Source organism: Lemur catta, chromosome 22 (genome assembly GCF_020740605.2).
Source record: "Lemur catta isolate mLemCat1 chromosome 22, mLemCat1.pri, whole genome shotgun sequence".
Lineage (NCBI taxonomy): Eukaryota > Metazoa > Chordata > Mammalia > Primates > Lemuridae > Lemur > Lemur catta.
The window spans coordinates 12,755,972-12,781,593 of record NC_059149.1 but is presented as its reverse complement, the minus strand read 5'-3'; the positions used below and the strand labels follow the sequence as shown (position 1 = coordinate 12,781,593).

Here is a 25,622-nt window from a genome sequence, read left to right as displayed (position 1 = left end):
TTTGTAATTGGTGCTGAAGATTAAGGAGGTATTCAAGACAAAGCCTTGTCCGGTTATGTCTTAAAGAAATGCTGAAAATGGTGTTAGGATGTTGGAAGAGAGATTTCCTATCTGTCCTTCCTTCCTCCTTTCCATCATGGAACACATTGGATAGAAATACTCAGTGTTGTGAAAAAATTCAACCCAAAGATGAGGGTTTTTTTCTTGTCTGATGAAAGGGTTATCATGACAAAATAAAAAAATAAAAAGGTATTACATTTGTCATTGCCAGTAGGAAAAAAGTGGTGTTATATAATCATGGGAGTCAGTTCTGAGCCTTCTCTCTTTTTCTTCCTTCCCCATGCCATCTCCACCTCTTATAACTACAGTCGATAAAGGAAAAACTATTGGCTGTTCTACAAATCTTAAAATTATCTTCAGGATAAAATTTCCTTATCAATTTTTGTTTTTATTTGTGTGTGTGTGTGTATGTGGTATTCTGTGTAAGGTCAGGATGAAATGAAAATAATCTTTTTTCTGTATATCTTGGTCCCACTAGGCTTGAAATGACATAAATTGATTCATGTGAGATAAATTTAAAGGGCTAGACATTTATAATGAATAATTAGCTAATCATACAATTTTTACAGCTGGAATTTATCTCATCAAATGTCTTCATTTTACAGATGAGGATTAAAGTCCTTGGCTTTACTCTGAGGACAGCCATAAAAGTTTTCGGCTCCTTAAAGAAATAACTCAAATGACCTCCCATTACTCCCTGCATTAAATGCAAGCCCATATTAGTACTGGATAGAGTTTTCTAAACTGACTTCTTGGAAATTGGCATAGTTATTTCAGAGGTTATAGTTCTCCCTAAGTTGGCATTTCCTACAGACCATTTTATCTGTGAGCTATGATATTTGGAATCAATGGTGGATAGTATAAAAATTTATGTAGAGAATCCTTATAGATAACACCTCATTTTGTAGCCCCTTCAAGTATTCAGATGATTCTCATTAATATTTTTTCATTTTGAATATTTTATTAGAATAGCTTTCTTTTAAAAAGTGGGTCAAACAGAAAAAAATGTTGAATTGAAAAGAAGGAAATCAGTCAACATTTATTTAGCACGTATATTCTCCAAAACACTTTAATGCATGCTTTTGCATGTACCAAATTATCTCACTTAGTTCTTTCAACAGCTCTGTGATGTAGGAATTATTCCATTTTATAGACGAAATAAACTAAGACTAAGTGATGAATGGCGAGTGAAGCTAAGTGATGATGTTCAATGACCATGCGGTAAATTCAGGTCTGTCTGATTTCAGTGCTATTTTTATTATATTATCTTTGAAGCTTGGACTATACTGAGTAAAAAATGTGAAAATGAGAAATGATACAGACTGAAGAAGCCTGCGGAAAGGTACAGATGGAATTTAGAGCAAAATGGTAGAACCAGATAGCTTGAGTAATGTGCATGCTTTCTGTGTTTATGTGCTCAGAAAGTTTTCAATCAGTTGGAGAAATGAATCTGTTTTTTCACTCTGTGTGTGTGTGTACAGCTATAGTTTGAAAGTTAACATGAACATCTAAGAACTAGTCCATGAATTAAACCTATTAACTAAAGAGCCCATTTACAGCTCTGGGAGAGGAGATGATCCTTCGTAAATTAATCCTCAAATAAAATCTATTTCCTCAGTGGCTGAATATTACATATCTTTATTGCATCATAAGAAATGCACAATGGGCTATTTCCTTTCAATTGGGGAAAATATTTTCATCAAATGTATTGGTTCCTGAATAATTATTTAGAACCACGTACATCTAACTAAAATCTAGCAAGCATGTTTAGTTGGAATATTTACTTTAGGTAAATACATTATTAGAATTGTTTTTGTCTGAGTTTTATGGGAAAAACCCAAAAGAAGAGTAGTTATCCAGGAGAGAAACTGATTTCTCTCACATTTAAAAAGACTATAAGGCTGGGTGAGGAGGCTCATGCCTATAATCCTAGCACTCTGGGAGGCCAAGGCAGGAGGATCACTTGAGATCAGAAGTTCAAGACCAGCCTGAGCGAGAGTGAGACCTCATCTCTACATAAAATAGAAAAATTGGCCAGGTGTGGAGGTGTGTGCCTGTAGTCCTAGCTACCTGGGAGGATAAGGCAGGAGGAGTGCTTTAGCTCAGGAGTTTGGGATTGCAGTCAAGCTGTGTTGATGCCGCTGCACTCTAGCCTGGGCAACAGAACAAGACCCTGTCTCAAAAAAAAAAAAAAAAAAAAATCTTCTGCTTCTAGCTGAACTTAGCCTCTCTTTATCTTGTATTTCTGCCATGCATAACCTCTATCCCCAATGTTGCCATAAGATCCAAGATGTCTGTTGGAACTCTAGCAATCACATCTACATTCTAGCAATTAAGAAAGAGGACACTTCTAGAAGTTATACAATCTAATGTTTATATCCATTTGGTGAGAAGCTAGCCAAATGTCTGTATCTAGCTACAAGGTATGCTGGGAAGTGAAATAATTATTTTGGTCAGGCATATATCTAGCTAAAAAGAGTTCTGTTATAAGTGGACCGTGGACATTGGTGCAAGAACAATCAATGTTCTTCCTACATAGTGGGATGGAAGTTTTGGGGGAAAGAAAAACGTAAGGCAAAAACTAGCATATGTCATAAATGAGATAGGGATGAATGGATAATGAAGCTGGGGGGTACTTTAGAGAAATATTTAAGCAAACAGTATTATTTTTATTGTAAATATCGGGAATAATTTTAGATAACTATATAAACTATAAAAGAGAATATTGTGTGCTGAGGAAAGATGAAAATATAAATAATCCCTCCTCACATGGAATTTACACTTTTTGGGTTCGTTGCAGTAGCTAATGCTAGCTACTGTAACAAAACTAGGAAATGTATAGTAGCTCAAACAGGTTATATCTAGCTCGCTTAAAGTCTAAGATGTAGCCCTAGACAAAAGGCTAGCTTGTATCCATGTGGTGATTTAGGGATCCAGGCTCCTTCCAGCTTGTTGCTCCACTGTCTTCAACGGTTGGCTTCTGAACTTACCATGCTCATGCCCATCAAACTGGCAGAAGGTGAAAGAGGATGGAGGATCATGTGTAGCAGGTTTTATGATCCAGGCCTGGAGGTGGTGCATATCACTTTCCTTCACAGTCCGTTGACTAGACCAGCAAGAAAGGATGTGAAATGGAGTTGAGCTGTATGTCCATGAAGAGGAAGAAATGTATACAGTGAATAAATAACCAGTCTCTGGTAGACCCAACACTTTTTGTTTTAAGCTCAAAATCAGAGATCCTTGGTGCATGAGGATGTGACCTTGTGTTTTTTGTGTCTTAAACTAACCAGACAGCTATGTGTGTCGTATACACATGCCCAGTACACAAAAATGGAGCAGGACCCAGGGTATCCTGAATAAAAATTCCTATTCTGAAAAGAGAAGACTAGGATGGACACAGTAGTCCCTAGTCAATAGCAGTTCTAAAATCCTGCTAGACAGACATGGGTAACGCCTGTCACTCCGTGGGGTACAGAAAATCCCTTGATTAGATCCTGGTTCTGCCCTCTGCCAGACACTTTTCTCTTTAACCTTTACCTTTGCCCTTTAGGAGGTTTACCCATAACCATTTGTCTTTCACAACTACATCTAACATGACCATGGGGAGTATGTCTTTCTTGGAGGCTGCCCAGTTCTCAATCTGATTTGGGTTGGTAAAGCTTGGGGTCTGCCATCCCAGCCCATTTCCTGACATTTTATATTTTATTTTATGGAGTGAGAGATACATACAGTTTTATTTAGATAAATGATTTGGAATATTTCTACACAGGCTATTTCTATTCTTTCCAGTTACTAATTTATTCAAGGATTTATTTATATCAATATGGACTCATAAATATTTTATACATTAGGTTATAATCCAATATTTATTGATTTTATTGTTCAAATTGTTCCACCTTTGGCCACAGGGAGCTCTTCCAATTAGCTCCAGTGTTCTATTGACATATCTCTATTAATGCGTTTGATTTTTGAAAACATTTTGTTACTTTCTCATACTAAGTCAACTACTTTTTAATTCTAAATGTAGATTTTTGCATTCATTTCTGTTCTCTTTACTCTCTTCTCTAGAGTAAAGTTCATTACTCTAATATGCTAAAATAATTTAGCTCTTCTCTGTTTTTATTTTAATTATCTTTCCACATTTTGGTTCATCAGTAAATTTGATGTGTTTTCTGTGTTCATTCAAGAGACAAGACAAAATTAAGGCCAGAGCCCTGTGGCCTCCTACTAACGACACCCACCCTCTATCTCCCTCTTTCTCTTTTCCAGGCTGACCCTGAAGCCTTAATTGGAGCTCTTTTGCTGCCTTGCTCATTCAGATAAAATGGGCTTTATAACATTATCTTCTAGCTCACATTTTATCTTCTTATCCACAAGAACAAATAAAAGAACAGGAAGTCTAATGGAAGAGTTTCATGTGGAGAATAATAATTAGGAGGTAGTTCACTGCTCAGAAGTGAAAGGAGAATGGGGTATGGTGAGAGGAGAGACGCTGGAATTTTATCTTTCTACGGAAGGAAACAGTTATCAAGTTTGGAGGGCAAAAAGGAAGGAATGAAAGATGAATTGAAGCAACCTCCAATTCTCCACAAAGACTGTGTGACATCAAACCAGAAGAAAAATGGCACAAAAATGTTTCAGGGTCACATTAGTTTCCATTTTGGTAAGAAGGAGGGGGGGGAAGAAAAGACTCATGCTGAGAAACAGCAAATAACACCACCAAACATAGTGGATATAAGCATGTGTGTATAGTTTTAAAAATAAATGAATATTGAAGCCCTTAACATCAAAAAACCTCCAGTGACTTCAATTTTAGCTTCCACTTACTATACTGCCTGCTTTCTGATGCTTCTGAATTAGCCACTGCACTGAGAGAAAGGGTACTTCTTAGAAGGAAACCCATGCTCCCAGGTTAGAGAGTCCCTGTCAAAAAAAGATGGACTTCTGAACTTGGGGGAATGCTTCTTAGGGGGGAGCTAAAAAATTCGGTTTGTGACTTGAGACATTTCCCAGCATAATTTCCCAGAATAAGTGTTCAAACTTGATCATTTTTCAGGTGTGTTCATTCAGTATGCTCAGAGGATAATAGCTACCATCTATAGAACACCTACTGCATGCAACAGCTTATGTTTTTTCTAATTCTCATAACAACTCTATGAGAGAGGTGTAATTCTTTTCATTTACAAATATGGAACTGAGTGTCAGAAAGGTTGAATGGCCTGTGTATGACATCAGGTGGCAGCAGCAGGAAGAACATTTGGGTTGTTGTGGGATTGTGGCAGATCTCTGGCTATCTCAATGATACTCAAAAAGTGATAGGAGACTTTGTCTCAGAAATTGAGGTGTTCCCCCCTTAATATAGGCGAATATAAAAATGAGATTTCTACTGTATAACTCAGTGTTTCACTTCAGATACGTTAGGTTTCAACAAAGTAGCTTCTTGCTCTTATGGCTCTATGTGAGTTTGACTCAATCATACTTGTTTATGCCTCTCAGAACTGTCAGAAGTCATAGCTGGATAAATATGTTATTGAGAATTGAAATATTTGATCTATCGAAAGAAATTCAGAGCTGGAACTTTGATCAAAAGAAGTGACTTAAGAGGACGTTGATACTACCTTATGGAAGCTGAGACTTTAACTATTTTGTCAAAGGCAAGAAAAAATTACGTAATCTTATAGTAGGCCAGAAAACCTCAAGTTCGTTTTTCAGGGCAGCATTTTTCTTTTTTTATTATTATTTCAAAATATTACAGGGGTACAAATGTTTTTGGTTACATGGATCACTTTTCTAATGCTTGAGTGAGGGTTATAAGTGTGCCCATCACCCAGATAGTGTTCATTGCACCCACTAGGTAGGTTTTTGCCCATCCTCTCCTCCTCCTCCCCTCCTGCTTGATTTCCACTGAGTTTTACTTCCCTCTGTGCACACGTGTGCTCAATAGTTCCTTCCAGTTTAATATCGAGTGCATGTGGTGTTTGTCTTTCCATTCTTTAGATATTAATACTTCACTTAGGAGAATGGTCTCCAGTTTCATCTAAATTGTTGCAGAAGGCCTTAATTCGTCCTCTTCGTGGCTGAGTAGTATTCCATGGTGTACATATACACATTTTGTTAACTCTCTTATAAATTGATGGGCACTTGGGTTGATTTCAGATTTTTGCAATTGTGAATTGTGCTGCAATAAACATTTGAGTACAGGTGTCTTTTTGATAAAATGAAGTAGGGGGATTGCTGGATTGAATAGTAGGTCTACTTTTAGTTCTTTGGGAAATATCCATACTGTTTTCCATAGAGGTTGTACTAATTTGCAGTCCCACCAAGAATGTATAAGTGTTCCGTTCAGTCTGCATCCATGCCAGCATCTATTGTTTTAGGGCTTTTTAATGAAGGTCATTCTAACTGGAGTAAGGTGAGATCTCATTGTGGTTTTAATTTGCATTTCCCTGATGATTAGTGACATTGAGCAGTTTTTCATATATTTATTGGCCATTTGTCTATCTACTTTTGTAAAGTTTCTTTTCATGTCTTTTGCCCACTTTTTAATGGGGTTGTTTGTTTTTTTCTTGAGTTCTTTGTAGATTCTTGTTATTAGCCCTTTATCAGCTGTATGGCTTGTGAAAATTTTCTCCCATTCGATAGGTTGTCTATTTGCTCTGTTGATTATTTCCTTAGCCATGCAGAAGCCTTTTAATTTAGTCAAGTCCCATTTATTTATTTTTGTTGTTGCTGTGATTGCCATTGGGGTCATCTTCATAAATTCTTTGCTGCAGATATCTAGAAGAGATTTTCCTAAATTTTCTTCTAACAATCTTATGCTTTCATGCCTTACATTTGTTTTATCTATCTTGAATTAATTTTTGTAATTGGTGAGAGATATGGATCCTGTTTCATTCTTCTGCACGTGGCTATCCAATTCTCCTAGCACCATTTGAATAGGGTTTCTTTTCACCAGTGTGTGTTATTGTTTGCGTTGTCAAAGATCATTGGCTACATGTAGATGGTTTTACATTTGGGTTCTGTGTTCTGTTCCATTGGTCTATATCTCAATTTTTGTACCAATACCATGCTGTTTTGGTTACGTTAGCCTTACAGTATAGTTTGAAGTCTGACAATAGGATGTTTCCGGATTTGTTCTTTTTGCTTAAGATTGCTTTGTGTATTCAGGCTCTCTTTAGGTTCCAAACAAAGCATACCTCAAAATTATAAAAGCCATATTAACAAACCCACAGTCAACATCATACTGAATTGGCAAAAGCTGAAAGCATTCCTCCTAAGAAATGGAACAAGACAAGGATGCCCACTGTCACTAGTTCTATTCAACATAGTGCTGGAAGTCCCAGCCAGAGCAATCAGGCAAGAGAAAGAAATAACGGGTATTCACATCAGGAAAGAGGAGGTCAAACTGTTGCTTTTTGCTGATGATATGATCTTAAATCTAGAAAACCCCACAGATTCCACCAAGAAAGTCCTGAAATTGATAAATCGATTCAGCAAAGTCTCAGGTTGCAAAATCATTGTACACAAATCAGTAGCATTCCTATACACAAATAACAGTCAAGCTGACAGTCAAAGACTCAATACCGTTCACAATAGCCACAAAGAAAATAAAATATGTAGGAATATACTTAACCAAGGAGGTGAAAGATGTCTGCAGAGAGAACTATAAAACACTGAGGAAAGAAATTACAGATGACACAAATGGAAAAACATCATGCTCATGGATCTGTAGAATCAAGATTGTTAAAATCTCCATACCACCCAAAGTGATTTACAGATTCAATGTAATCCCCATCAAAATACCAATGTCATATTTCACAGATCTAGGGCAGCATTTTTTTTTCCTTTATGTCCCTACCTCTTCTGTAAGGAATACTTATATCCTCAAAGGTCTAGGTCATGTTTCAATCTTTCATCAATAATAAGCTGATTTACAGTTACTGAAAAAATTTAATAGCCAGCATGTAGCCTCAGGTCCTTATTCCCTCTAAATTTTCTCAGGAGAGATGTTTTGTGTTCCTCTTCCTTGCACCTGCCAGAGAATATTTACCTGACCAGTAATACTTGGAGGTCTTAGCTGATTAACATTCTGGTAGTAACCTTGAGGAAATTACTGTTCCTGAAAATTTTCATTAGCACATTCTTCTTAGAAGATAGCATTCTTTGGTCTGCAGTCTGATTGTTCTCCAGTCTCAGCAGTCTCCGGGCATGAGGCCACTGTAAACTGGAATGTCTTTTGTTTTTTTAACCTCAGTGAAAGTTGATGGGTTTAATTGTTATTGCTTCTCTTAGAGCACGACCATATTTATTGACATTTGATGCAAGCCGTGTATCCTACCACTTTTGTTTCCAAGGCAATGCTCTCAGGAAAATTCTTTTAATCTATGCTGGGCTGTTAGCTTAGTGTTCTTGAATCCTAAGTGATGATATCACAACTCACCTTGCAAAGCAAGAATAGGAAAGTAGGCAAAGGAGATACTAGGGATGTTGGAAATCCCTTGATACAAATTAAATTACACTTTCAATGTACTCTTGAATCATTTAAGTTACATGTATGGCCCAGATTCTGAACACCATTTACAAATGAAGAGGAGATGTGATCATTGAAGCTCCTGGCCCAAGTAATTCTTGATCTATGAAGTTAAACACTTGGGAATCCTTTCTCTGGTCCCTGGGCAGATACAGTCTCTTCTCCCTTATGAAGGGCTTTGAATAATTAGTTCTATAAAAGCAGCAACACAAGAGGTCTCATTGCGACTCACCCACCCCCTCCTTCACAGAACCAACTGTAGGCAACGAGTATCAGCATTTTCTGGATCCATGTGCATAGTGTTGTGTTTGAGCCCTGCTCCTTGTCGTCATCATATTGCAGTACAGAAGCTTAGCTATTGGTGTTTTTGTGTCATGCTCTTCCAATTATATTCAGCAATATGTTGTTCAGACGGGAAGAGTTCAAAACCAACTTCTGGAATCTGGTAATACCAATCCTGGTTTGGTTCTCTCTTTCTGTTTTATCTTCTGTGATTCATAATTAGTCCCCCTTGTAAAATGTACTCCATTGACAATAGCCCTAGTAGGTGAATATCTTGTCTTTGTGCTATTTTCAGAGCTGTCTTCTGCTCATCCGTGGTCAGAACTGCACACTGTGGTATCTGACTATTGGGAAGAAATCTAGGATTTTTTCAGATAGTTGTAAGAGAATTGGAATCCTTGTCCCAAGGTAAAGAACACAGCTGGATAGGTCTTCTATAGTGAGGGGCCCAGGGGAGGGGCTCCTCTTGCCCAGATTGCAGGGACATAGAGCTAGGAAGGAAAATTATATTTCATTCAGAGGTTAGAGAAAACACTAGCCCTGAATTTCTCATTAACAATGATGTGTTTAACCAGAACTTATATAAAACTACACTGGTATCTCTTCATTGATTCCTGGATATGTTTCTGCTCTGAGCTGGGTAATTAATGTGAACACAAATATTTGTCTGCTTTGGTGAACTCTCATAAGTAGAAAAGAAGGTTTGAGTTCTATTAATCTCTGAGTCTGGGCTTCTAGTGTTGCACTGGATATGAAGTCAAAATTTAGTAGGTGCCATGTAGACCCAGTGGCTGTTACCAACTGCTGCATGTCTTCAGAAACTAGATGTGGCAAGCGTGTGAAGCAAACAATAAAATAGCATCTTGCCATTGTACAACAGCAATACATGTTGCTAGGTTTTCTGGAACATTTCTTTATTAGGATAAAGAGACATTTAACAATCAGAAGAAAATGTCAACTCATTCAGTTAGGTTATTGAGCTTTCAGAAACATAAAAATAGCTCTTCATACATAGGAATAAGTTCACGTTTGTGAATAACTCCCATTTTTAGAGCCATAATATATTTACAAATTGTCACTCTGGCTTTGTTATTTCCACAAAATAAATTTGGTCATATTTTAAAAATATTTTTTCAAAAGGTGGCCCCATTTTCATGTCATATCCCATTTTTTGTACTTTTTATCTTAAAAGGATTATAGATATACAGGAAGTTACAAAAATACTAGAGAGGTCTCATGTACCTTTCACCCAACATCTTACAGAAATTATGTTACAAGGACAATATCAAAATCAGGAAATTGACATTGGTACAATTCATATACCACATTGAGATCTCACCATTTTTACCTGTACTCATTTCTCAGTGTGTGTGTGTGTGTGTGTAGTTCTATGCAGTTTTGTCATGTGTAGATTCATAAAGCCACCACCACAATCAAGATGAGACCTATTCCATCGTAACAAAAGATCTCTCTCATGTTACCCTTTAGTCACATTTGCCTTCTCCCCAACCCTCACTCCTAGCAATCACTAATCTGTTCTCAATTTCTATAATTCTGTCATTTTGAGGATATTACATAAGTGGAATCATATAGTTTTGAGATTGGGTTTTTTTTACTTAGCATAATTCCCTTGAGATCTATTCAAATTGTATCTTGTATATAATAGTTTTTACCTTTTTGTTGCTGACTAGTATTCCATGGTATGGACATACAGCAGTTTAACAATTCTTCCATTGAAGAACATCTGGTTTTTTCCCCCAGTTTTTGGCTATTACAAATAAAGTTTCTAGGAACATTTGTGAATAGGACTGTGTCTGGATATAAGTTTTCATTTTTCTGAGATGAATACCAAGGATTATGATTGCTGGATTATATAGTTTGTGTATGTCTAATTGTTTTTCAGAAACTGCCAAACTGTTTTGCAGAATAGTTGTACAATTTTATAGTACCACCACTTTACGTTCCCAGAGAGGTGAGATCCACTTTTACTGCATCCTTGCCAACATTTGGTATTGTCACTGTTTTTCATTTTACCTGCTTTCACAGGTGTCTATTCACCTTTCCCCACATTTGAGTAACATAAAATATCATTTGCTTTTTGCCGTCAAATAGAGCTGCACCGTTAGAAAAATATGATTAACTCTACGGACACTACATACAAGTACTGGCTCATGGTTCATGTCCTGATTTTCATGTGATTCAATAACCCAGCTAAATCCCATGAGGATAAAAGTCCAAGAATGATGCAGACATTTCTAATGCAGCAAATTTTGACTGGGCTGATTGGCTTTCTTATTAAATCCATTTTTCTCTGGCAAAGCCAAAAGTCTTGCTAATTGTTAATACTAGATTGATTGTGTTGAGTTAGGTGATTATATTGAAAAATGTTTCTGGGGGTTATACAGAAATTAAACATTCTATCCTTTTGTGTGTTTGCTTCGAGTGTGCTAATATAGATCAATCCAATCTACCTATTCTCAGTGTGTTTTGAGGACACTAAAGTGTAGAGTGGAAGGTTTTGTCTACTTCCTATGGAGAACTAGTTATACAGATGACACTCCCTGACTTCCAGTTGTTATGACAACCTCATTTCCTGAGTTGGGGAAATGAGGTGGAGTGAGGTGCATTAACTTGGATCCCAACATCTGTCCTCTTCCCAAATGGAACTCAGAGGGTCAGCTCCCCTGGTTGTCTAGCATTTGAGGTGAGAAGCTTTATTCGTCTTGGTTCTGGTTTTCTGGCATATCAGCCTCCTGAAAACATGATAGACTTTGAATTCTGCGCTCAAAAATTGCCTTTGAATATATGAGGTCCAACTGAAGTCCCTTGAGCCATATTTTAGCTTTTATGTATTTCAATTATGAGGAAGAGTGAGGTGGCTAACATGAACGCAACACAAGCCAACCATTGGAATGGAGTGGTTCCACAAATCTACTAAGACACAGAGAAACAGCCTGTTGGGAAGGAAAAAGAAATACAGACCTCAGTTGTTTTAAACTATCACCTTTATAAAAGTGTTTAAATCAGAGAACTCTAAATCATAAATGCCCACATTTACAGCCATTTGCAAGGAGGAAGACAAAAATCATAGAAGGAAATTTAGGGTGGAAAAGCAATTGAAAGTGAGTCTCCTCTAATTCTCCCTAATGTGTCAGATGTGTGCTATTAGGCTATTTAAAAGGCACCATCTCTAGAGGAAGAACATACAGAAACACTGCTTTTTGCAGAAACCATATTGGTGGCAATGTCTGATGGAGACCAATCCTGGAAGATGTTTGTTTCTGTTCTTGTCAGCTTGATGGGGGTGGCAAATAGGAAGTGTTTTTTTGTTTTTGTTTTTAAACAAAATTCCTTTAAGAAGCTTGTAGTAAATGGATGTGTCTTTGTAAATGTTAATGACTAACTACAGAAATATTTTACCTCCTGGTAAGTTTGAACAGTTGTCTTTGGAAGCACCGGTCAGGAAGTTATCCCCAGAGCTATCACAAGTCTCAAATCTCAGATTCACAGTTGTATTTGGCATGTGTTTTTCTACCCAGCTTTTATCAAAGAACAAAGTTCAGAGGATGTCGGAATTACTATTCAAACAGTCTCAGAGGAAGACAAAACAGGGCTAGTTTTAATAAGTGAAAACAACAGGAAAAAAATCCCAATGAACAATCCTCATTCTTGTTGCGTAGACTCCTTGTGAAATAATGGAAGAAATCTTAGAAGTCATTTTTCCTTCTCTGTGGCAGTTATCAAGACTTCATTTTGTATCACCACAGGATCCGAGGGCTGCCTTTCCCTCTCTCGTCACATCATCTGTTCGTCATCCTTCACATTTTTTCCTAGAGCCTTACAGAAATACAAAGCCGCATGGGTTTTGTCTTGAGATCTCTTTGTGCCTTGGTTTTCATTCATCTCATTCTGAGCTTGTGCTATGTACAGCCATATATTATATGCAGATAACTTAAATCATTCTCATAACTTAATAATTTAGCCAAGATCCCTAAATTCCATTAATCACATCTTTTCTTTAGAGAAAAGCATTATTCCTATCTCTTTCCAGAGCAGGAATTGTTCCAAAACCATACTCCCCTCCTATAACCACTAAAATTGAAGATTCTTATCACTTCCTTGGTTGCTAAATATTCTTAGTGACTAGACTTGTCCTCTGATAAACTTAGAGTGATACATGAATAGCAAAAGACTATATATATGCATATTTCAATGAGGAATTCTTCCTCTCAATTGGATGTAATTTGAGATGGTCAGATGTGAAGGCTCTAGTCACTATCTATGTTTTCTGCTTTCTCACACTTTAAGCACCAACCTACTCACTAGTTCTTTTCCATAAATTCTATTATCTAGTTTCTTTTCTAGGTTTGTGCTGAAATGTGTAAACAACTGTTTTCAAGGGTATGTTACTGGAGGAGTGGACTCAGGTCATCAGGAAAGTTGAAGGGAATGACACTGTATCCATGGTGTCCAGATCAATCCACTCCTATTTTTTTTCCATGTCTTGGCCATTCTTTGGCTACTCCATTTTGCACGAGTCTTTTTGCTACCTCGTTTCGATTTTCTCATCTCAGCCTAGACCCTGAGCACCATCCCCTTTCATGTCTTTCCCTTGCTTTTCCCTAAACCTGTGCAGCAAACTGCAACTCTGGATCCATTCAACCGTCTGCCTTTTCTGACTTATCTGCCTAAACTGCTTAACACTGGTGGTGAAAATTCACAAAGTCGAAGGCATCAGAGCAGTGCTTTCTAAATTCTGGCTGTATGTTAGCATTAACCTGGGAGCTTTCAAAAATTATTTCTGCCCAGAACAATTAAACTGGCATCTTTGGGGTTGGAAACTAGGAATAAGTATTTTTTTAACGTTCTCCCAGGTGATTTTCTTAGGAAGGCAGGATTGAGAATCTAAAATTGCACATCTGTGGTTGCCAGTCTTAGCTGGGTCCTTATCTTCATTTTCCTCCTCTGCTCTAGTCTCTTTTAGCTGCTGACCTTGACATTCTCCCTTCACTTCTTTAAAAAACTGACATCAGAAGTAGATGTCACTGAAAGAAATTTCAGCTGCTCCCTGCTCCCAGTCCAGGCTGCAGTAGCCTACTCTCCGGTATCTGTTCCAGGTCTAGTCTTTACCTTTCAAATCAAAGCAATTCCGAAATCTTCAGTCTTAATCTCCCTGCGTACACTCTTGTTCCCATCCCCACCCATTCTCAGTGTCCTCATTCCCTCTATTTCCCCATCTTCTAAATCTCCCATCTCTCCTTAGCTTAAAGTTCTCTCCCATCAACATATGAACATGCTCAAATGGTTGCCACCTGTAAAAACCCTGTCTCACCCAGGCATGGTCCTCTTCCTTTACCCCCTTACGCTCACTTCTCAAACAATTGCAAATCTAGTTTCCACCCTTCCCTATGATGAAATATTCTCAGTGAGCCAGTAATTAACTCTGTTGTTCAATGTAAAGCACATTTTCTATGCTTATCTTTTTTGAACTCTCTGTAGCATTGGATTCTGCTCATTACTTAGTTTTTTTGATTCTCTCTTTTCCCTTGGCTTCTTGACACATTTTCCTTCCTGGATCCTTCTCTAGTGCTTAAGTCTCTCCTTTCCTTTCTCAACATCTTTTTCTTTTGTAGGTTAATTAAATCCCATGGCTCTAATTACTGCTTACATGTAGATGACTCCCAAGTCACAGATGCATCCTGGAATTCTCTCCTGAGCTCCTAAAAAGCTATTTGGAGGGCTCAAGGTCTTAGCTACAGTGGGTTCTGTCCTCTTTACCAAAGTCTATTCTCACTCTTTCACCTGTCTTAGGGAATGGCTGGCCACTCTCTAGCTGCAAAAGCCAGAAACAAAGTATTATGATTCTACCTCTTTGATGTCCCTAGAATCTGATCTCTGTGATCTACATCCACTGCCATAGCTCAGGCTCTCCTCATTTCTTCCCTCGATTACAGGTAGAGCATCGTGGTGGACTTCCCACTTCCAGTCTTCCCCCATCTCAGTGCTTTTTCATATTCCCCGTCTCCTTCTTCTCTTCTTCTGGACTTGAAGTTGTTCATTTGGGTTTTACTGGGTTAGAAATACATGGGATTAAAAAACTAAAGGATACACCAAAAGAGGGTTTGAAGTGATGATCCGGAGGTTTTATGGTAGATAGCAGAAGAAATGGAAATGCAAGGTCATGACAGATTGGAATAACAGGGAAATGTCCACGTAACAGAGATCTTGAAGTCAAAGAACTGGTAAAGCTGTCTATGAGGCAGACAGGAGAGGAAATAAATGAAGTGCTTTCTTTTTTCACTTTTCACATACATTTAATCCCCCCTTTCGCTAAAGCATCCCTGAATAGAGTTTTTAAAAGGTGCCAACACAAACCTGCAAAGGAAGTAGATAATGAAGTCTGTGGAGAGAGGTCTTGATAGCAAGTAGGTCAGTGCGAATGGTATGGAAAGCAGGACCGATGGGAGGAAACTGGATCCTTTCTCACTACTCTGTGTCAAGCGCAGATTAAATACAGAAAAAAATCCCACGTTGTTTTCCAAAATTGAGTTTTATGTTCCTCCTGTGCATATATTTATGGAGAGACAATCCTTAAACTTCTGGAGAGCATTTGCCTTTCAGAAAAATCTTGGGTAGATAAAGTGATTGGAGCCTTCAATCTTTAAAGCAGTGAGTGAAATGGCAAAAGCGCAAGATGATCCTTTAGCACGAAGTTGAAAATCCAAGTGTATCTGCAAAATCCGTCAAAACTGGGTCTCCCTACCTTTCTAGCTTGATCTCTTACCCTGTCTCCCTTTGCTGCCTAAAGTTCAGTGAGACAGAACTACTTTCATTTCCCCAAATGTGACATTGTTGTCTCATTGGTCTTTGCTGCTTTCTTTGCTTGAAATGCCCTTCTATTGTAGGCTTCTGTGCAAGTTCCTACATCAGGAAAGTGTTAGGAACATAGTAAATGCTAACTGAATGCTTTTGAAATAAAAGACAAAGATTTAGGTGGAAAAAGTACCATTGTGATTTTTTTTAAATCGGGGAACAGATTTAGTTTTAATTAAAATAATGACACTATCAAGAGGCATTTTTATAGCCTTATATTTGCAGGCATTAGGCCACTGGGAAAGCCCAGGGTTGTGACTGTGCAGATGTTAGCGGAGCTGCAGAGGTATCTAGGGTGTAGCATGCAAGGTCATGTACTGCTGGTCTGAGTCTGAGTCTGCATTTTTCTCTTTACACTGTCCTGTATTGACTGTCTTTGAGTCTCAGCTGAACTTGGGAGCCCAGGTTCCATACAGCTTAATGTCTGTCAGGCTCACCATCTAAATAGAGATTCCACTTCTTCTTGTATTTTATGCTTGATCTTTAATTTCCCCTATTTTAGGAAAACTGCGGATACACATGGCATACTCTCTATTGCAAAATCTCATTTAGAAAGGCATAGTCCTAGGTAAAGAGATGTGGAATGGATGGGTCATACGTTTTGCAAATAAGGCCAAAGAGTTTTAAGCATTATATCAATTTATATTTCCCCATGCACTTCCAATTACATCCTCTTCAACACTTGTTATTTCTGCTTGAAAAAATAACCTTTGGTATTTTGAGTAGCGCCTGTTTACAAGTAATGAATTGCCTTATTTTTGTTTGATTGAAAACGGTTTCCATTTTCTTTCTTTTAAAACATTTTATTAAGGTAAACTGACATGCAGATTTTTAAATGTACAGGCTTTTAGTGAACAGTATGATAGATTTAAGCAATTGTACATACCCGTGTAACCAACACCCCAATCAAGATACGCAACATTGCCAACACCCTGGGAAGTTCCCTCATGACTCTTTCCAATCTGTCTTCCCCGCCTCCCCAGCCCAAAGCAGCCATTATTTTCATTTCTATACCTATACATGCCATTCACAAAATTGAAATAATACCATATATACTCTGCTGTGTCTTGCTATGCTGTTGCAGATATCAGTAGTCTTTTTATTGCTGAATACTGGTTCACTATGTGCATATACTATAATTTATTCATTCTCCTGTTGATGGGTATTTGGATTGTTTCTGCTGTCATAAAAATGCAATAAATATTTTTGTACAAGTTCTTGGATGGGCACATTTTTATTTCTTTGGGGAAAAATCACTAGATGTGGAATTGCTGGCTCATAGGACAGATATGTGTTTAACTCTATAAATACAAATTGTCAGTAATTTCTCTAGTGATTGTACTATTTTATATTCTCACCCATGTTATGTGAAAGCACAAGTTTTGTTGCCTCTTCAACATTTGGAATTTGTACTAGATTTAAATTTAGAAATTCTTACTGGTAGGTAGTGGTAACTCACTATGGTTTTAATTTGCATTTCCATAATGACAAATGATATTTGTTATGTTTAGTGACCATTTGTAAATGCTTTTTGTGATGGATCTACATAATTATTTTCCCCATTTTTAATGAGTTGCTTATCTTTTGTTATTGTGTAAAACTTTTTTATATTAATATTATTGCTTGTGTTTAATCTGCCTACTTTGATGTACCACAGATACTGATTTATATTTTTAGCTTTATGGATATATTATTAATACTTGACTTGCTATTAGGTTCCTTTGGTCTACTTATGTGTACTTAAACCAGAATCACACTGTCATAGTAGCTTATTATTAAATCACAAAATATGGTAATGTGAGTCCTCAAATATTGTTTTTTTTCAAAATTGTTTAAATCATTCTAGGACCTTTATAGTTCCATATAAATACCATTATCAAGATGTAATATAAACAAGTTATTTACATTTATAAATCTCTAAGTTTAGGTTTATGATTGCTTTTGAGACAACTTTATATATGGCACAAGGTGTGGGTAAAGATTCCTTTTTTTTTCCTTTTTTTGCATGTGGGTAATAAATTTTTCCTGAACCATATGTTGAAAAGACTACCCTTGCTCCATTAAATTTCCTTGGCATTTTGGTCAGAAATTAATTGATTGAGTGGCCTTAGTCTCCCAAGTAACTGGGACTACAGGCATATGCCACTACACCTGGCTAAGGTGTTAAATTTTGTCAAATGTTTTTCTGCCTTAATTGATATCATAATTTTTGTCTTTTGGCCTGTTAATATGGTGGGTTACATTGATTTTTTTGAAATATTAAGTAATACATCTCTATAATAAATCCTATTTGGTTATGGTGTATAATCCATTTAATATAATGTTTGATTCTATTTGCTAATATTTCACAAATGACTTTTTCATCTGTATTCATGAGTGATATTGGTCTGTACTTTTTTGTATTTTTTCAGGTTTTGGACTAGCTTCATACAAGGAATTGGTAAGTGCTTCCCCTTCTATTTTATGGAAGAGTTTGTGTAGAATTAGTGTTAATTTTTATATATCGGTAGAATTCTCACTGGAACCATTACAGTGTAATGATTTCTTATGTTGAAGGGAATAATTTTTAAGTGATAAACTTAATTTCTTTAATAGCTATTCAGATGAACTATTATACACATTGGGTGAGTTGGGGTAGCTGATGATTTTCAAGGAAGTAATGCATTTCATCTACATTGTTAAATTTATGTGTATAGAATTGTTCATTGTTTTCTTGTATTATGCTCTTAAAATCCCCACGGATCGTGACAGCTACTGTATTATTTCTGATATTGTTAAGTTGTATCTTCTCTTTCTGTTAGTATTGATAAACATTTGTCAATTTTATTGTCCTTTTCAAGAAAATAGCTCTTTATTTCATTATCTAATTTCAATGATTTCTGCTTCTATCATTTCATTGTTTATACTGGTTTGAGGTTTTGTTTTTTTTTTTCCTAGATTCTTGAAAGGAGAGCTTGAGATTTTTTTCTCTTTTCTAATACATGTATTTGGTGCTACAAATTTCTCAGCTCTGTTAGGTATGTTCCACAAATTTTACCTTGTATTTTTATTTCATTAAATTCAATGTAGTTTTTAATGTCTTTCTGGATTCACACTTCTATTGATGGATTATATAAATGTCTATTTAATTTTCAAGTGTTTGGAGATTTTCCCTTTTTGTTATTGATTTCTAATTTTGTGACTTGAGAACATATTCTATGTAATTTCAATTTTTAAAAATTTCTTGAGGTTTGTTTTGTGGCCCAGGACATCTATCTTAGTATATATTCTATGCATACTTGAAAAGACCATTTATTCTGCTCTTGTTGGGTGCAGAGGTCTATAAATGCTGACTAGAATTTCTTGGATGATAGTGTTGTTTCCTTCTTCCATATCATTGATGATTTTCTGTCTAGTTCTACCAATTGTTGAGAAAGCAGTATGTGAATCTCCAACTATACATGTGGATTTATCTATCATTTTTGGCTTCACATATTTAGTAGTTCCATTGCATGTTGCATACATACTTGAAATTGCTCTCTCCTTAGTGGATTAATCCTTTTATCATCATATAATGTCTGGCTCTGTTCCTGGTAATTTTTGTGGCTCTGAAGTCTATCTGATAATAATATGGCCATTCATGGTTTCTTTTAATTGTTTGCATGACATATATTTTCCTTCTTTTTACATTCAACCTGCCTATATCATTGTATTTTGAAACTCATTTCTTGTAAACAGCATATAGTTGGACCATATTTTTCACTCTGCTTTCCAATTCCTGTTTTTTAACTGGCACATTTATACCATTTACATTTACTCTAATTACTGTTATATTAAGACTGAAATCTGCTATTTTATTCTCACTTTTTGTTCTTTTCTCTCTCCATTTTCTTTTTTCTGACTTGCTCTGGGTTAAACATTTTCTTAAGAGTTGACTTTTTAGTATATTTCTTTGTATAGTTTGTTTAGTGGTTGCTTTACATATATATAATTTATCAGTCTAAGAATTATTATGAGTACAGGCAGTATAGAAACATCATCTCCTTCTATATCCCTTTATCCTCATCCATTTATAATTATTTTAGATAAGTCCTCCACATACTTTCAAAACCACATCAGACAATTTTTATAATTTTTGCTTCAACAATCAAAAGCTAAAAAATTCAAGAGGAGAGTCTACTCATTTACCCATAATTGCTCACCATAATCTTCCTTTCTTTCTGACACATTAGATTTCTTTTTTTATATTTTCCTTTCTGATTAGATAGCTTAATGTAACAATTCTCTTATTTTCCATCATCGGAGAATGTCTTGATTTCCCCTTCACTCTGGAGGAATATTTTCACTAGGTATAGGGTTCTGAGTTGGAAACTGTTTTACTTCAGCACTTGAAAAACATTGTGCCTCATCCTCTGGCCTCCATACTAATGAGAAATCTGCTGGCATTCACATTGTTTTCCCCTTGTAGATAAGATACCATTTCTTTCTGAGTGCTGTCAAAATGTTTATTTAATCTTCATTTTTGAGAAGCTTAATTTTTATTTATCTTGAAGTAGATTTTTTTTGTTTTTCCCTGTTTGGTATTTGCTTGGCTTCTTGAATCTCTAAGTTTACATCTCTTGCCAAATGTGGTATGTTTTTAGCCATTACATGTATTAGTACTTTTTTCAACCTTGCCTTCCTTCTCCTCTCCCTTCTGGAAATCTAGTGGCACAAATTGTGGGTATTTTGTTATAGTTTCACATGTCTTTGAGTCTCTGTTTATTGTTTCCCTCTGTTGCTCAGATTGGGCAATATCTATTGTTCCATATGACAATACACTGACTCTTTTCTCTGTTCCCTCCATTCTGCTGTTGAGCAAGTCCACAGACCTTTTTAAAAACACAGTTATTGTGTTTTTAGTTCTAAAATTTCCCTTCAGTTCTTCTCTATATTCTCTATGTCTTTGATGAGGCTATTTCTTCACTGAGATTTTCTATTTTTTTCCCATGTGTCTCATGCATACTTATAATTACTCGCTGAAGCATTTTTATCATGGCTGCCTTACAGTTTCTGTCAGATAATTCTAACATCTCTAACATTTTGGTGTTGACATTTGTCACTCAGCTTTCATTTACTTTGAAATTTTCCTGATTCCTTTTATGATGAATGATTTTCAATTGAAACCTGGACATTTTTGTCTTAGGCAATGAGACTCTGGTTCTTATTTGAGAAAGGTGAGGCACTGACTCCTTACTCATAGGTGGGTGTAGAAATCCAGGTTCCCTACTCAAACTCTATTGACACTCATGATGAAGGGGTTTCTCATTGCTGTGGGGCTAAGGGGAAGGTCTGAAGTCCACAGGGCCTTCGTTGATAATGCTGTGGGTTGTGGACTCATTGCTGTTGGCCAAAGGTGAGAGCCCTGACCCTTTACAATGTCTCCTCAAATACTACCCCAGGGGGAAGGGGGAGTGGTGCTTTATTACTGCTGGGTGGAGGTGGAGGTCCAGGCCTCTTGCATGGTCTCCACTGTCACCGTGGGATTAGGCCTGAAACAGCCATGAAAGTTCCAGATCCCGACTTGATCGTCTCTGATACTACTCTCACAGTGCCTATGGCACACCTTGCTAAAGCCTCACGGGGCTTTCTGCTCAGCCTTTGCTGGAATGGGTGGGATGTGGCCACAGGGTTTTATAATAGAGTAGTTAGTTTCTAAAAGTTTCTGTCTTGCTAGCTGTTCCTTGGTCTGGTATGTTAGCTTTTGTTGTTACTGTTTTATTCTTGTGGCTCTGGCATTTCTGAGTTTCCAGTTTCTTCAATCTTTAAGTGTGCAATATGTAAAATAAAAAGAAAATCCACGGGAATATACTACTGATCATTCCTCATGTCCCAAAATCCCTGGCCAGTCTTCTGTCTTCACCTCTTAGAATATTTTGAGATTTATGGTATATATAATGTGCAGAGTTTGAAGTTGGACCAAATAAGAAAATTATGTATTGTCCATCTTCCTAGAATTGAAAATATTCTTCTACTATGCTTTTCTCTTGCAAAATATTTTGCTTATCCTTGAATCATTGAATTTTTATAAAAACTGTAAAATCAGCTTGTCAGTTTCTAGAAAAAAAGCCTTGTCTTTGATTGGGATTAAATTAATACTATAAGTGAATTTGGGGACAATTGTCATCTTAAGAATATTGCAATTTGTGATCCTTGACCATCTACCAGTACAGCTTTCAATATGTTTGGGTCGTTAGTTGTTTTCTTCAATATTTTCCAACTTGCAACATACAAATCTTTCAATAGTTATCTGTAAGTATTTCCTGTTTTTAAGGCTATTATAAATGGTACAGTTTTAATTTTTTATTGCTAGTACACAGAAATACTTTTTTTTTTTGAGACAGAGTCTCACTCTGTTGCCTGGGCTAGAGTGAGTGCCATGGCGTCTGCCTAGCTCACAGCAACCTCAAACTCCTGGGCTTAAGCGATCCTCCTGCCTCAGCCTCCGGAGTAGCTGGGACTACAGGCATGTGCCACCATGTCCGGCTAATTTTTTCTATATATATTTTTAGTTGGCCAGATAATTTGTTTCTATTTTTAGTAGAGACGGGGTCTCACTCTTGCTCAGGCTGGTCTCGAACTCCTGACCTCGAGCGACCCACCCACCTCCGCCTCCCAGAGTGCTAGGATTACAGGTGTGAGCCACTGCGCCCAGCCCAGAAATAATGTTGATTTTGTATATGCCTATGGTACCTTTTAAAGTTGCTAAATTCATTTCTTATATCTTTTATGTAGTTTCCTTAGGCAATTTTACATAATCATGTTGTCTGCCAATCACGACAGTTTTACTTATTCGTTTCCAATCAGAATGATTTTTATTTATTTTTTCTTGCCTAATTGTTTGTTAGAACTTCTAGTATAATGTTGAACAGCAGTGGAAAAAGTAAACATTTTGCACCCAACCTTATTGATAAAGCATTCAGTTTTTCACCATCAAGGATGCTTACTTCTATTCCCAGTTTGTTAGGAGTTTCTCCTAGGATACTGCACTACAACAAATGGTAAAGTTCTTCATGCTGCAGGAAAATTAGATCCATACAGAGAGTTGAAGAGTTCAGAAAGTCACAAATATTTAGGTATGTACATAAGGTATTTTTGTCTTCTCTGTGTGCTCATGTGTGCCCATCAATTAGTTCCAAGTTTTTAGAGAGTAGATGTGGTGTTTTTCATTCTTGAGATACTTCACTTAAGATAATGGTCTCATTATTTCACTCCTTTTTATGGGTGAATAGGACTCAATCCACTCATCAATTGGTGAGCACATAGGTTGATCCTATATCTTTGTGATGCAATAAATTTTCCAGTTCAGATGTCTTTTTGATAAAATGACTTCTTTTCCTTGGGGTAGATACCCAGTAGTGAGATTGCTAGGTTGAATGGTAAGTCTACATTTATTTCTTTGAGGAATCGCCCAACTGTTTTCTACAGAGGTGGTACTAGTTTGCAGTCCCACCAAGAGTGTATAAGTGTTTCTTTCCCTCTACATCCATGCCAGAATCTATTCTTTTTTGCCTTTTTAATACTGTCCATTCTTACATCACAGTGTGGTTTTAATTTGCATTTCACTGATGATTAGTCATTTTGAAGATTTTTTCATATGTTTTTTGGTCATTTGAAAAACTTCTGTTCATGTCTTTTGAGCATTCTTTGATGGGGTTGTTTGTTCTTTTCTTGCTGATTTGTTTGAGTTCTTTGGAGATTCTGGATATTAGCCCTTGGTTGGATGCATAGTTTGTGAATATTTTCTCCCATTCTGTTTATTGATTTACTTGGCTGTGCAGAGGCTTTTTAATTTAATCAAGTTTCGTTTGTTTATTTATTTTTGTTCCTGCTGTATTTGTCTTGAGGTCTGAGTCAAATTCTTTCCTCAGATCAATATCTAGAATTTTTCCTATTTTTTCTAGAAATTTTATGGTTTCGTGCATTTTGAATTAATTTTTATGTACAGCAAGAGCTAGGGGGTCCCGTTTCGTTCTTCTGCATGGCTATCCAGTTTTCCCAGCACCATTTTTTGAATAGGGCTGCCTTTTCCCAGTGTGTGTTGTTTTCTGCTTTGTCAAAGATGAGTTGGTTGTAGGTAGATGGTTTTATAACCAGGTTCTCTGTTCTGTTCCATTGGTCTACATATCTACTTTTATACCAGTACCTTGGTTACTATGGCCATATAGTGTAATTTGAAGTCTGGTATTGTGATGCCTCCAGATTTGCTTATGTTGCTTAATATTGTTTTAGCTCCAAATGAAGCCTAGAATTATTTTTTCTAGATCTGTGAATACAATGTTGGTATTTTGATAGGGATTGCATTATATCTATAAATTGCTTTGTACGGCATATACAATTTAATAATGTTGATTCTACCAATGCATGAGCATGAGATTTCTTCCATTTGTGTCCTCTGTAGTTTTGTTCATCAGTGTTCCATAGTTTTCCTTGTACAGATACCTCACCTCCTTGGTTAAATATATTTGTAAGTATTTTATTTTTTTTGTAGCTCTTATGAATGATGTTGAGTCTTTGATTTGACTCTCAGCTTTTGGTTGTTAGTGTATAGAGTACTACTGATTTGTGTACAATAATTTTGTAATCTGAGACTTTGCTGAATTTATCTATTACATCTAGGATTTTTTTAGGGGAGTCTTTGGGATTTTTCTAGATACAAGATCATATCATTGGTGACAAGTGATATTTTGGTCTCTTCTTTCTCTTGCCTGATTACTCTGGCTAGGACTTCCAGTGCTCTGTTGAACAGAAGTGTTGACAGTGGGCAGCCTTGATTTTTCCAGTTCTTAGGGAGAATGCTCTCACAACTACTACATGTTCCTCCTGTACCTAGTTTGTTGTGTTTTGTTTTTTTTTTTAATCAGAAAAGGGTGCTGGACTTTCTGCATCTATTAATTTGCTTCTGTTAATATGGCGAATCACATTTATTGATTTACATATGTTGAACCATCCTTGCTTCCCTGGGATTGGTAAATTATTTTCTTGATTGGCTGTTGAATTCAGTTTGCTAGTATTTTGTGGATGATTTTTGCATCTATATTCATGAGGGATGTTGCTCTATAGTTTTTTGGCTGTGTCCATTCATAGTGTTGGTATCAAGGCAATACTGGCTTTGTAGAATGAGTACCAGTTTTTCTCTGTATTTCTTTTAGAATTTGGCTGTGAATCTATCTTGTCCAGGGCTTTTCTGTGGGGAGGAGAGAGTTTTTTTTATTGCTGCTTCAATCTCACTCCTCGTTATTGGTCTGTTCAAGGTTTTTATTTCTTGCTGTTTGAGTCTTGGGAGGTTATATGTTTCCGGGAATTTGACTATTTCCTCTACACACTTCAGTAGCTTTCACATCTGCCAATAACCCTCAAGCTGAGAATCAAATCAAAGACAATACCTTTCACAATAGCATAAAATAAAATATTTAACTAAAGTGAGAGCCCTATATAGGGAGAACACTGAAAAAAAAAATGCAGAGGATGTAAACAGAAACCATACCATGCTTACGGATTTGCAGAGTCAATATTGTTAAAATGTCTATTCTACCCACAGTGATCTGTCGATTCCATGCAATCCCTATTAAAACATCATTTTTTCACAGATCTAGAAAAAATAATCCTATGCTTCATAGGGAATCAGAGAAGACCCTGCAAAGTTAAAGCAACCTTTAGCTATGGTGATGGGATTGCAAATTAGTACAACCTCTATGGAAAGTAATATGGAAATGACTAAAAGTAGAACTACCATTTGATCCAGCAGTCTACCCAAAGGAAAATAAAAGACATTCTATAGTAAAAAAACATCTGCACTAGAATATTTTTAGCAGCACAATTGCAAAGATGTGGAAGCAACCCAAATGCCCATGAATGC

General features: G+C 36.5%; 1 long non-coding RNA gene across 2 annotated transcripts in view; it reads left to right on the top strand.

Annotated features, from left to right (window-relative positions):
• LOC123626482 overlaps positions 1–25,622 on the top strand; it is an 85,912-nt gene that overhangs the window by 37,401 nt on the left and 22,889 nt on the right. For both annotated transcript variants that reach the window (XR_006730877.1, XR_006730878.1), the window contains exon 3: positions 18,157–18,185. This is a non-coding gene — a long non-coding RNA (uncharacterized LOC123626482). The remainder of the gene's footprint in view (positions 1–18,156; positions 18,186–25,622) is intronic.